Source organism: Sciurus carolinensis, chromosome 7 (genome assembly GCF_902686445.1).
Source record: "Sciurus carolinensis chromosome 7, mSciCar1.2, whole genome shotgun sequence".
NCBI classification, from domain to species: domain Eukaryota; kingdom Metazoa; phylum Chordata; class Mammalia; order Rodentia; family Sciuridae; genus Sciurus; species Sciurus carolinensis.
The window spans coordinates 130,980,822-130,990,693 of record NC_062219.1 but is presented as its reverse complement, the minus strand read 5'-3'; the positions used below and the strand labels follow the sequence as shown (position 1 = coordinate 130,990,693).

The 9,872-nt window shown below is 47.0% G+C and overlaps 2 non-coding genes and 1 pseudogene across 2 annotated transcripts; all 3 read right to left on the bottom strand.

Moving 5' to 3' along the window:
• Positions 1-2,830: 2,830 nt before the first annotated feature.
• LOC124987999 (transcription initiation factor TFIID subunit 12-like) lies at positions 2,831-3,306 on the bottom strand (annotated as a pseudogene).
• Positions 3,307-4,401: 1,095 nt separating this feature from the next.
• Positions 4,402-4,475, bottom strand: Trnai-aau (transfer RNA isoleucine (anticodon AAU)). Its single transcript has one exon. It is a non-coding gene; the product is annotated as a tRNA-Ile (tRNA).
• Positions 4,476-5,018: 543 nt separating this feature from the next.
• On the bottom strand, positions 5,019-5,091 carry Trnar-acg (transfer RNA arginine (anticodon ACG)). The gene has a single exon. It is a non-coding gene; the product is annotated as a tRNA-Arg (tRNA).
• Between the last annotated feature and the right edge of the window lie 4,781 nt (positions 5,092-9,872).

Sequence of the window (9,872 nt, the reverse complement as noted above, 5' to 3'; positions counted from 1 at the left end):
TATTTGTTTCAGTACTGGGACTGTGGTGGGGAGTGGGTGCCAGGGTGGGCGCATACAGCAGAAGTGGTGGAGGAAGTTCTTGATAGTAATGGAGAATCCCCACTGGAAAACTTACACCGGCCTGTGATCCTAGAAGTTCTGGGGAGAGTGAGACGGGAGGACAGCAAGCTCAGAGCCAGCCCCAGCAATTCAGCGAGGGCCCGCGGAGCAGCCTGCAAGGTCCAGCGCAGAGCGCAGCCGCGGGCGTCCGGCATCGGGCGTCAGGCGTCGGCGCTTCGTCCGCAGGTTCTTGGGTAGAGCCTGGTGTGGGATGTGGACCTGGGTCCCTTAGTGTGGAAGAGAGTGGCTGTCCCGGAGGAGGGAGGGCCCCTCTGGGCTCCAGTCGACCATCACTCTGTCCGCAGCGGGGAGGTGGAACCAAGAAGGAACTCAGGATTGTTCAAAGTGTTTCCAGATCTTGATTTTTTTTTTTTTTTTTGTCTCCCAGAGAAATGTTGAAGAAGCGAGATCCGTTGGCTTGGCTTAGTCATTGATGGTCTCTGTAGAAGTCAAGCTTTAGTGTGCTGGCCAGCTAGCTCACTAGGTTGCAGTGTGGTGATAATAATACCAGTCCCATGTGGGCCATGTCAGGCTTTTTATAGTACTTAACACCCGTGTTCTCTTGTGGGGACTTTTCTTCTAATGTGTCTTCAACAAAAAAGCAGATGGCCGGCACAGAACCAGAGCACGGTCATCAAAATGAATGGTCAGTACATGATTTGGGTAATTTACAGAAGTAACCTGCAAGAGCTAGAACAGAGAGATGTTTTCTGAAAAAAGGTAAATTAAGAAAAAGTCAATTCCTGTCTTATTTTAGAAAAAAAAAAACACTTAATGATCTTTTAAACAAGAAGAAAGTGCTATCTGGGTGCTTGGGTATCCTACTTGACTGGAGTGTGATGCTCGTAACACCACAGGTGCTGTTCCGTCCAAGCCGAAGGCCAGTTTATTCTTTTTCTACACAAATAAGGCACCGCTCAGACCTGAGGTCCACTCGCAGGTCTCCGCGGATGTCTGCGAGAAGAACTTCCCCATGAGAGTGCAGAGCAAACCAAAAGCTGCCTAACAGACACATGGGTGGCCACTTCCCCATGGCCGGGCCTGCTGCCAGCCATCTCCAGAGTGAAGACGGGTGCACCAGCCTGGGAAAGCCAAGGGCGTGTGGCGTTACCTTTTGCCTTTGGGAAACACTCATGCAGAGAAAGTTAACCTACTTGGATTGTTTCAGTCTTACAAGAAACAAAGACCATCTGCACTTCCTACACTTTCATACCTGGGTAATTGCCAGTTCAGTGAAAGAAAACAAAATTCTTAAAATGGCAGGTGTGTGAACAATTGTCATTAAAATCAACACAGTAGGAGAGATACCAAGAGCTTCACTGTAAACATTCTGAAGACTGATTTCAATTGTACAGGACTCACTGTTTTTAAAACACTCAATTAAAGTTTAATTTGGGGGTAAGAAATATGCATTTCAAGTTAGAGAACAGTAGGAGTGTGAAAAGTCTCTTCTTCCCACACCTCGCCCACCCCAAATCATTTGCAACTTCAGAGGTAAACTCTGCACATACCTGTTTGTGATTTTCTTTACACAAGCACCTATTTGTATAAATTATTGATATCCCTTCTCTTCATAAAAGAATCAATACATTTACACATTGTGCTCCAATTGGCCTTCATTGCTTAGCAAAGAGACTTAGCGTCATTGCATTATCAGTGTTTAGAGATCTATTGAACAAACTGTTCAAGATTGGACATTTGGCCAAATCGAAGTGCACTTTCAAACACACTGGCATATTCAGCAGAAGTTGAACCCAAAATGTTCTAATCTGTTGCATTATTGGAGGAGGATCTGCAAGAATCTGCAAGAAGAGTGGCTGGAGAACTCCGTATTTGCATATTTAAAACATTTTTCGGGCTGGGGAGGTAGCTCAGTTGGTAGAGTGCTTGCTTTGTATAGTACAAGGCCCTGGGTTCGAAAAAACTTTTTTCTATAGTCTTGGCTAGTTATATATTTCTTGGCTCGTACTTTTATTTCTATTCTTAATGCTGGGTCTAATTTTTTTTTTATTTTGGTCTTTAAAAGCCCAATGCTTGGCTTGTGTTCACAAACTTTTCTTGGATAATAGTTTCTATTGCTACTTTTACTCTACTGATTCTTTTCTTTCAGGAAATCCAATTGCATATGTATTGGATTTTTTTTACCTAACCTTTATTTCAGTCATTTTTCTATGGCCTGTTTTTATTTCTTTACCTCCTCTAGAGAATGAAAAGGTGGTAAAGAAGTAAAAATGGACCTTTCTCTACCTTTCTTTCTCATTATTAAACATGTTTTAATTTAGTTTCCTTTGAGTGTCTTGTAGCTTTCATTTTTTTTCCCAATTAATAATTTCTTTATTCTGGAAAAGCAAATCAAATTCATAATCAAATAAACACTGACATTGCAAAGTACAGGAAAAGGGAGGAGGAAACAAAACTCTCTATGAATCCTGCTCATTCCGTCTCACCCGACAAGACCATAATGCTTTCTCCTATATTCACTTACATAACAAACACTTACATAACAAACCACAAACAAAATCTTCTCTGGAAGACGCACTGCTCTTCTTTAAGATGGCAGGAAAAGGGTCCGGAAGTAAGGATAGGAGGCTTTATTCTTTGGGCAGATCCTCTCAGTCATTATAGATATTAATGCACTGTTAATAAAAAATACATGCTTCCCTGTAAAGCATTTTTAAAAATTTCCAAGGATGAGAGGCCTAAAATCTGAGCTCTAGTATACCTCCGTGTGTTATTTCTTGGTTGTTCTCTGGATCAGGGCCATTCTCTGTTCGTGAGCCTCCGTGGGGCAAGCTTTTCTGCAGAGTCATATTTCCTCAGGGCCCAGTCCTGGGATCCGCGTGTTCCATTGGCATTCTAGATGCAGCTGGGCGTCCTTCACCTCCAGAGTGCTGGACCTGGGGTGCCCAGCAGGCTGCTGCCGCCACACTCTCCATAAAGTTATCAGCAGGCTGCAGCAGCATCTCCTCCACATCTTGGTCCAGCTGCTCATTTGGATCCACTTCTCTTACTAAGTCCTGTAACTTCTTCTTGGTCAATACCTGATTGTCTTCAGGACTGAAAGGACCCCTGTCCCAGGAGTGCCTGGAATTTTTACCACTGCAGTGCTATTGGCCATGGAGCCTAGTGAGGGCCACCGGCTGGTTCTGGTTTTACGGATGAGAAACTGGAGAGGTTGGTTAGGGCTGAGGGGCCAGATTGGTTCATAATCTGTGGAGCTTTGAACTCCAGCTCACAGCTTGTCAAGAGCCTGTTTCTTTTTGGAGCTGCAAGGACCAAGGCCAGTCAGAGCCCAGTCTTCTCCACAACCTGGTTCTTCCATTGCTGACCCATGGTGGGCCTGGGTCCTGACTCCCTCCTCCCACTCTTCTTCCTCCACTGCCAGGGCCCCAGACTCATGGGCAGCAGCTTCTGTCTCCCCATGATGTTCAGAACTGTAACTTTCATTTCTGATGTGATTTTTCTTTTTCTTGATTTTTTAAAAACTTAAAACTCTTACTTAATCTCATCTCATTTTTGCCCATTTCTGTTTTTAGTTTAATTTCTGGTTTAAAGTGTTGATATATGTGCTTGTTTAAGAATATCTCATTCAATTTAGAGAGTTGTGTTAAACTTTTATTTTTTCGTCTTGGGAGGAATTCCCGTCAGCTGAACTATTTCAAGTTGGTGTTTGTGTAGAGCAGTTTTGTCCAGATAACTCTAGAAAGAAAGAAGTGCCAGCATAGTCAGGTGAAAACTGATCAGCAGGTAGGTATGGAAAAGACCAGCCCCAAAAGATGAGAGGTAACACAATTTGGAATTGTTCTTTCAAGTTGGAAGCAGACTCACGATTCACGTCTTGCAATCACAAGAATCCAGATTTGAGTCCTGTCTGGTTGATTCTTTCAAATACATACATACATACATTCTGTTCCGTGTTGAAAGTAATACTTCCCCACAATGAGCAACCTCAGTTGTCCGTTAAACCCGAAGAGGCCTTCAGAGAACAAACTTCTAAGAATCCATTATCCTTGCCTCCTATCTCTCGACAATTTAGGAGAGGCAGCTGGTTTCAGGACTCGCTTGGAAAGAAAACTTACAGTCAAATAAGCTTTTCACATTTTTCCTCCTGGGCTCACCCTGGGCGCTGGGCACTGTGCTCTACTCATGCAGGACGGAGCACAAGCACCGCACTGTGGTGGGAGAGCAGCTGGTTGAGTGGCTGCTGGTAAGAACCACAGGGATTTCCCACAGTGCTGCTTGGAGGGCAATTGGAGGGGACGCTTTGGAAGTGAAAAAATAAAATAAAATAAAAACGCGGTCTGGCCCGTACGGGGATCGAACCCGCGACCTTGGCGTTATTAGCACCACGCTCTAACCAACTGAGCTAACCGGCCACGCGCTCAAACCGCCCCAAGTCACCTAGAGCACTGTTACCACCAGACTAGAAAGACCGTCTGGGGCGTCACCTCTGCAATAAAAGGAGCGAGACCGTGCTCCGCGGAGCATCGCTCCTCCGAGACCCGTCCCGGGAGTCCTGCTCCCAGGGAGGCCTGCGCCCCCGCCGAGCTCAGCCGGCTCTTCGTGGTTGTGCGCCCGGGAAGCAAGTCCCGCACAAAGGCGGAGGCCCCGGGTTCGCGGGACCCAGCGCGGGATTCGCCGCCCCACCGCGGCTTGGTGCTGCGCAGCGAGGCGCCCCCCGCTCTTTACGGCGGGAACCCGGGAGCGGGTCTTTGCCCAGCAGAGGGCGCAGGCTCCGTGGACCCTCCCCACTCCTGGCTGTTCGGTGTGTGAGGCGGGAGGTCGCCCCCCACCCGCAGCCCGCGAAGCTTTACGCAGCGCTGGGCTGCGGAGGCTCTTCCCACGTCTCCCGCCGGAGGATTCGCTTCTGCATCCCAAAACTTCCGCCAGACTTAAACTGAAGCCTTAAAAAGGGGCCGCGAGCCAGCCAGGAGTCGAACCTGGAATCTTCTGATCCGTAGTCAGACGCGTTGTCCATTGCGCCACTGGCCCGAGCGCGGAGGCCCACGTGCGAGAGTTTGTGAAGGACCTTGGACCGTCGTCGCAGCAGGCACGACGATGAGGCCGCGGCGAAACCGATCCGAGCCTTTCTCTTTGAATACGATCGATATCCGTAACACATCTTTGTTTTAAGTTTCTAAACGAATGAATTTGACCTTTCGAGCATCACATGTGATAGAAGGAATTGTCTTTTGTCCTGTGTGCGCGTTTTTCTTGATGTTCTCGTAGCCTCATCACTGATTGTTCGTGTTAATTTGCCACAATTCCACTTTCACCTTATTATTCCCATGCGTATTTACACTGAGCACCGGTATGCGTGCCTGGATTAGTAATGAGTACTCAGTATTATTTCTAGTTACATGTTACAGAATAGCTGATAAAGGAACGACTCATTAAAGAAGAGAAGCAAGGCAAAATCGTGCGATACATCTTGCAGCAAATAAAGGCGTGCAAAATTACCTGCACGCAAAAGGAGGCAGACGTTTAACAAAGGAAACACGCGCCCTAGAAATTGTATTTTGCCTCAAATATCTGAAACCGATTCATTAACCAAAGGAATAAAGAACAGATGTTATCTTTAGACAAATTGCTTGCTTATTTTAGTTTTCAAAGTTGACAAAACAGACACTTCAAAATATGAAACTACTTTTAAAAGAATGGTTCTGAGACAGACAGACACGGAGAAGAGTAACAGTCTTAACAACACAAACTTAGAAGCCAGAGTGCAAAGCTCCTTATCCCACCTTGGTCACCTTTTGCTTAAATGGCCATGGCCAGCTCAGGGAATCCTCTTTCTTCTTGGAAATCCTCTCCAGAACACACAGTTCCAATGTTTCGGGACAGCCAGAATGCTAGGGTTCAGCCCTGCTCCAGTCAGGATCACATGGAAAAGCTTTCGTTTTCAAGCTTGGAACCCCAGAGAAGGCACAAGACTTTGCATTTGGAGATTGTGATTTTTTTTTTTTTCTTTCTTGAAGTAAAATATGTTTTGAAAAGCTGTTGTCACCACTAGGTTTCAGTCAGTGTCCAGCTAACTAGCACACTGTGGAAACTCTCTCTAGGGTTCTCCAGTCCACACCAGAATGGAATAGTAACCCTTTGGGTGCCCTCAAACCTGATAATTCATATTTTTTATTTTATTATTTTGCATCCAACGTACACTTCCTTCCTTCATACTTTCTATTTGTTAGGATTAACGGAAGTTCCATGACTCACAAGGAGAGTCCAAAGTCCTTCCCAAATGCCAGACAGGCTATGTTCAGGCTCCCAGGGGGTTCGATTTCAAAAGGCTTCAGTTTTGTGCTATGACTTTGACTTCCATCTCTCTTCCTGAGTCCTGGAGACCTCTCCGAACTTCTGCAAGGGGCACAGCTTGCAGTGGTGGAGCAGAATGTGATGGGTGGTTTTGTCCAGTTGGCAGGGGGTGACACTTGATGATTTATGTGCCCAGACCCTGTGCTGAGTCTAGGTGGCATCAGACATTTTATTCTGGCAGTCTGTTATTCTGGTGAAATAAAAATGTTGGACATAAAATCTTTATCTTTTTTAGACCATTATCTTTAAATGAGTTTTATCGTCTCTGTGCCTGTGAGATGGTCAATAATGTCTTTCAATAAAGGAAGTTGCCAAACTCATCTTACTGGAGCACAGACTTCCAAAATTCTGATTTTTGCTTGAAAACTTGAGTTTTAACATTGGCAATCATTACTGCCAGTTGACAAACACTCACGGGTGCGAGCTGGGCATTCTTTCAAGTAAAAGGACATTCTACCAAAAAGCTAGCTCAGCCCACAGGAAGACCCCCAAGCTCTCCTCCAGCACTGCCTGCACTGGGGGGACCACCTCAGGGGTTGGGCACACCAGGTGGGGTTATTTTCTTGGGATCATTCTCTGGTCTCCAAGAGAGGTTCACAGAGCCTTCCTTCGGTGGCCAGTTAAGCCCAGATAGTACTAGATCGAGGCTTCTTCTTCCTCCTCCTCCTCCTCCCCCTCCTCCTCCTCCCTTTCCCCCTCCCCCTTCCCCTTCTTCTCCCTTTAATCTACTCTACGGGAAGGCCTAAAATTCTCTACTGTCTTTTGGAAAGAAAATTTTCCCCAGAATGTAGTATTTTCTCAGCGACACTTACGGACTTCCATGATTGATGAATGGAAACCCCAATAACCTTGATCGTTTCCTGGAAAAGAAGATCAATTCGACTACCATACTGGGCAGGTGGGAAAACGCTCTAACCTGTGAACCGAGGTCGCCAAGGTCCTTTGCAACCGCGATCCCGGCATCTCCCGGCAGGTCTGCACCGGGAGGTCAGGTGTGGCCTCCAAGTGCCAAGACCCTACGCCACGGGCTCGCGCCCTGCGGAGCGCGTCCGCCACCGCAGAAGAGCTAAACTTAAAAGACCAGAACGACGCTGTCGTCAGTCGGCCTCAAGAATGACCGCGCCGGAGCTGGCAATTTGGTCCCATTTTAAAATGCAGATCTTTCCATGGATTCCCATTATTGTTAGGACTCATTCAAAATCTTTAGCTTGGCCTGTTGCCGCCTGCAGCAATGAGACCGCGGGAAAGAATCGGGAGGCGGACTGGGAATGACCAACTTCTTTATTTTTCCTTTTGGGGTGCTGCCTTGCTTGCTTCTCTTTGCAGGTCTTGCGTGCTGAAGTGCAGGCTGAAGTGCGGGGTGAAGTTCCCGACTCGCGGAGAGCGGCGCCCCCAGGAGCCCGGCATTTCCCGGTGCTCCCTCCACCCACGCCTCACCCAGGAGGTTGCTGGGGCTGGCGGAGGAAGCACAGCCGGGGCCTTGCGTGTGTAAGGGCGGGGGAGGAGGCGTCCTCCCCAAACCTGCAAGGAAGTGTCTACATTGGCCTATAAATAGGGATGGCACTTTTTACTCCAGACCTGATGAAGATCAATTGTTGCCAGTTAACATTTTCAGCACCCCACCGTCTTTACCATAAATTTATTCTGATTTCAATATTGTATTCCTCTAGAAGGGCCTGCATCCCGCAGCTGCTGATTTCGACATTGTATTCCTCTAGAAGGGCCTGCATCGTGTAGTCCCTTGCCCTGATCACCTCCTACTTGGCCAGGCCACTCCACCCAGGCAGCTCGGTCTTAATATCCAGACCACCAGCTTGTCTTGGCTCCTCTCCACTCAGGTGTTTATGCCCAAGTTTTATCTGCGATGTCAGAAGAAAGTCACTGCTGTTCTTCTACCCACTCTCCACGTAGCCCCTTCCTTCTCCCATCTGGTTTCACCACCCCCCTTTTGCCATACATCATTAACTGCACCCCAAATCTCGACTACCCCCAGAGGAGGTGAGATTGCAGAATCAAACGTGTTCTTAATGTGAATAACGCTACATCTTCACCGATTATCTAGTTTTGCTTCAGAGGAGAAGTAGGGAACTGGGGAAGCAGGAGGGGTAGGAATGTGACCAGGATCCTATGTATTTGTGTTAAATATGTGTTAAAACAAGGTCTTGGGAGGCTCAGCCAGCCTTAGCAAATTAGCCAGACCCTAAGCACCTTAGTGAGACCCCACCTAAAAAACAAAAGGGCTGGGGTGTGGCTCAGTGGTAAAGCCCCCTGGGTTCAATCCCCAGTCAGGGGGAAAGGAAAACAAAAACAAACAAATAAACAAAACCCAAGGGCACAAAAAGGACAAAGGACTCACTTCTTTGAAAGCAACAAGGTAAAGTCTATCAAAATTGCCATTATTTTTCCATATGGTTCTCCGTGTGTAGGGTTCGGTGGAACACTTGAGCAGTAGCATATGTTCACAGCTATAAACAGCTTGCGCCGAAGTGCCAGTGTCCACCTGGACACACCATGTAACAGAATATCAGCCATATTTACAAGATAATGAAGAATATTTCTCTGATTTAGATATGGAAAGATCATAGAATTACATTCCAACTAAAAAATTATAAAACAAAGGATAGAATGTGAATAAAATGCCCCTATATGTGAAGAGAAAAAAGAAAATATATTTGCATAACGTTGGTTGTGCATTTAAAAATCTCTGGAATGACAAACAAAACACCAAAACAGCGGTAACATTTGGGGCAGGATGAGACTAGGTGGCAATTTCCAGAGCTAGCCAGCACAGAGGCTCTGAAGTGCCCTTGGATTTAGGTCGCTGGGGAAGCCAGGCGGCAGGGGGATGGGAAGGCTGCAAGTGTGGCTCAGGAGACTGGGCATCGGAAAGCTGCGAGACCAGACCGCCCGGATGGGTCGGAACATCCTTCAGGCAAACAATGACATGCAGTTAGCGCGGCTCTTAGGAGGGCAGGATTAGCCGGTTGTTGAGGGTCTGATTCACCGTGTGCACGTGCTGAAGAGCAGACCTTCGGACAGCAGTGAGAGTAAATACGTCCATGCGTCCTTGAGCCATTAAAAGCAGCTTGAAAAGTTGAAGTCTAGGAGTGTGGCTTTAAAAAATCAGTGTTTTTCTTTTTTTTCTTTTAGAGAATGCCTATCATTATTTATTAAAAGACTAAAAATGCAAAGAGATTCTTCCCAGTTCAACAATGACGTTGCTGAAGATAACACCCTAAAGAAACAGGAAAAACCTGTTTACCTCTTCCCAGTGGCCGGTTCGCTCAGCCGGTCAGAGCGTGGTGCTAAGACCTCCCTTTTACCCACCGGAAAGAGCAAGAACGGCTCACGGCTCTGAAGAAGTTCCAAGTCCGCGCGCCCGTCTTCCCGAGCCCGGGGCCTCCAGCCCCTGTTTCCCCAGGGTTCCTACCGTTCGCCCGGAAGCCAGTGTCGTGGAG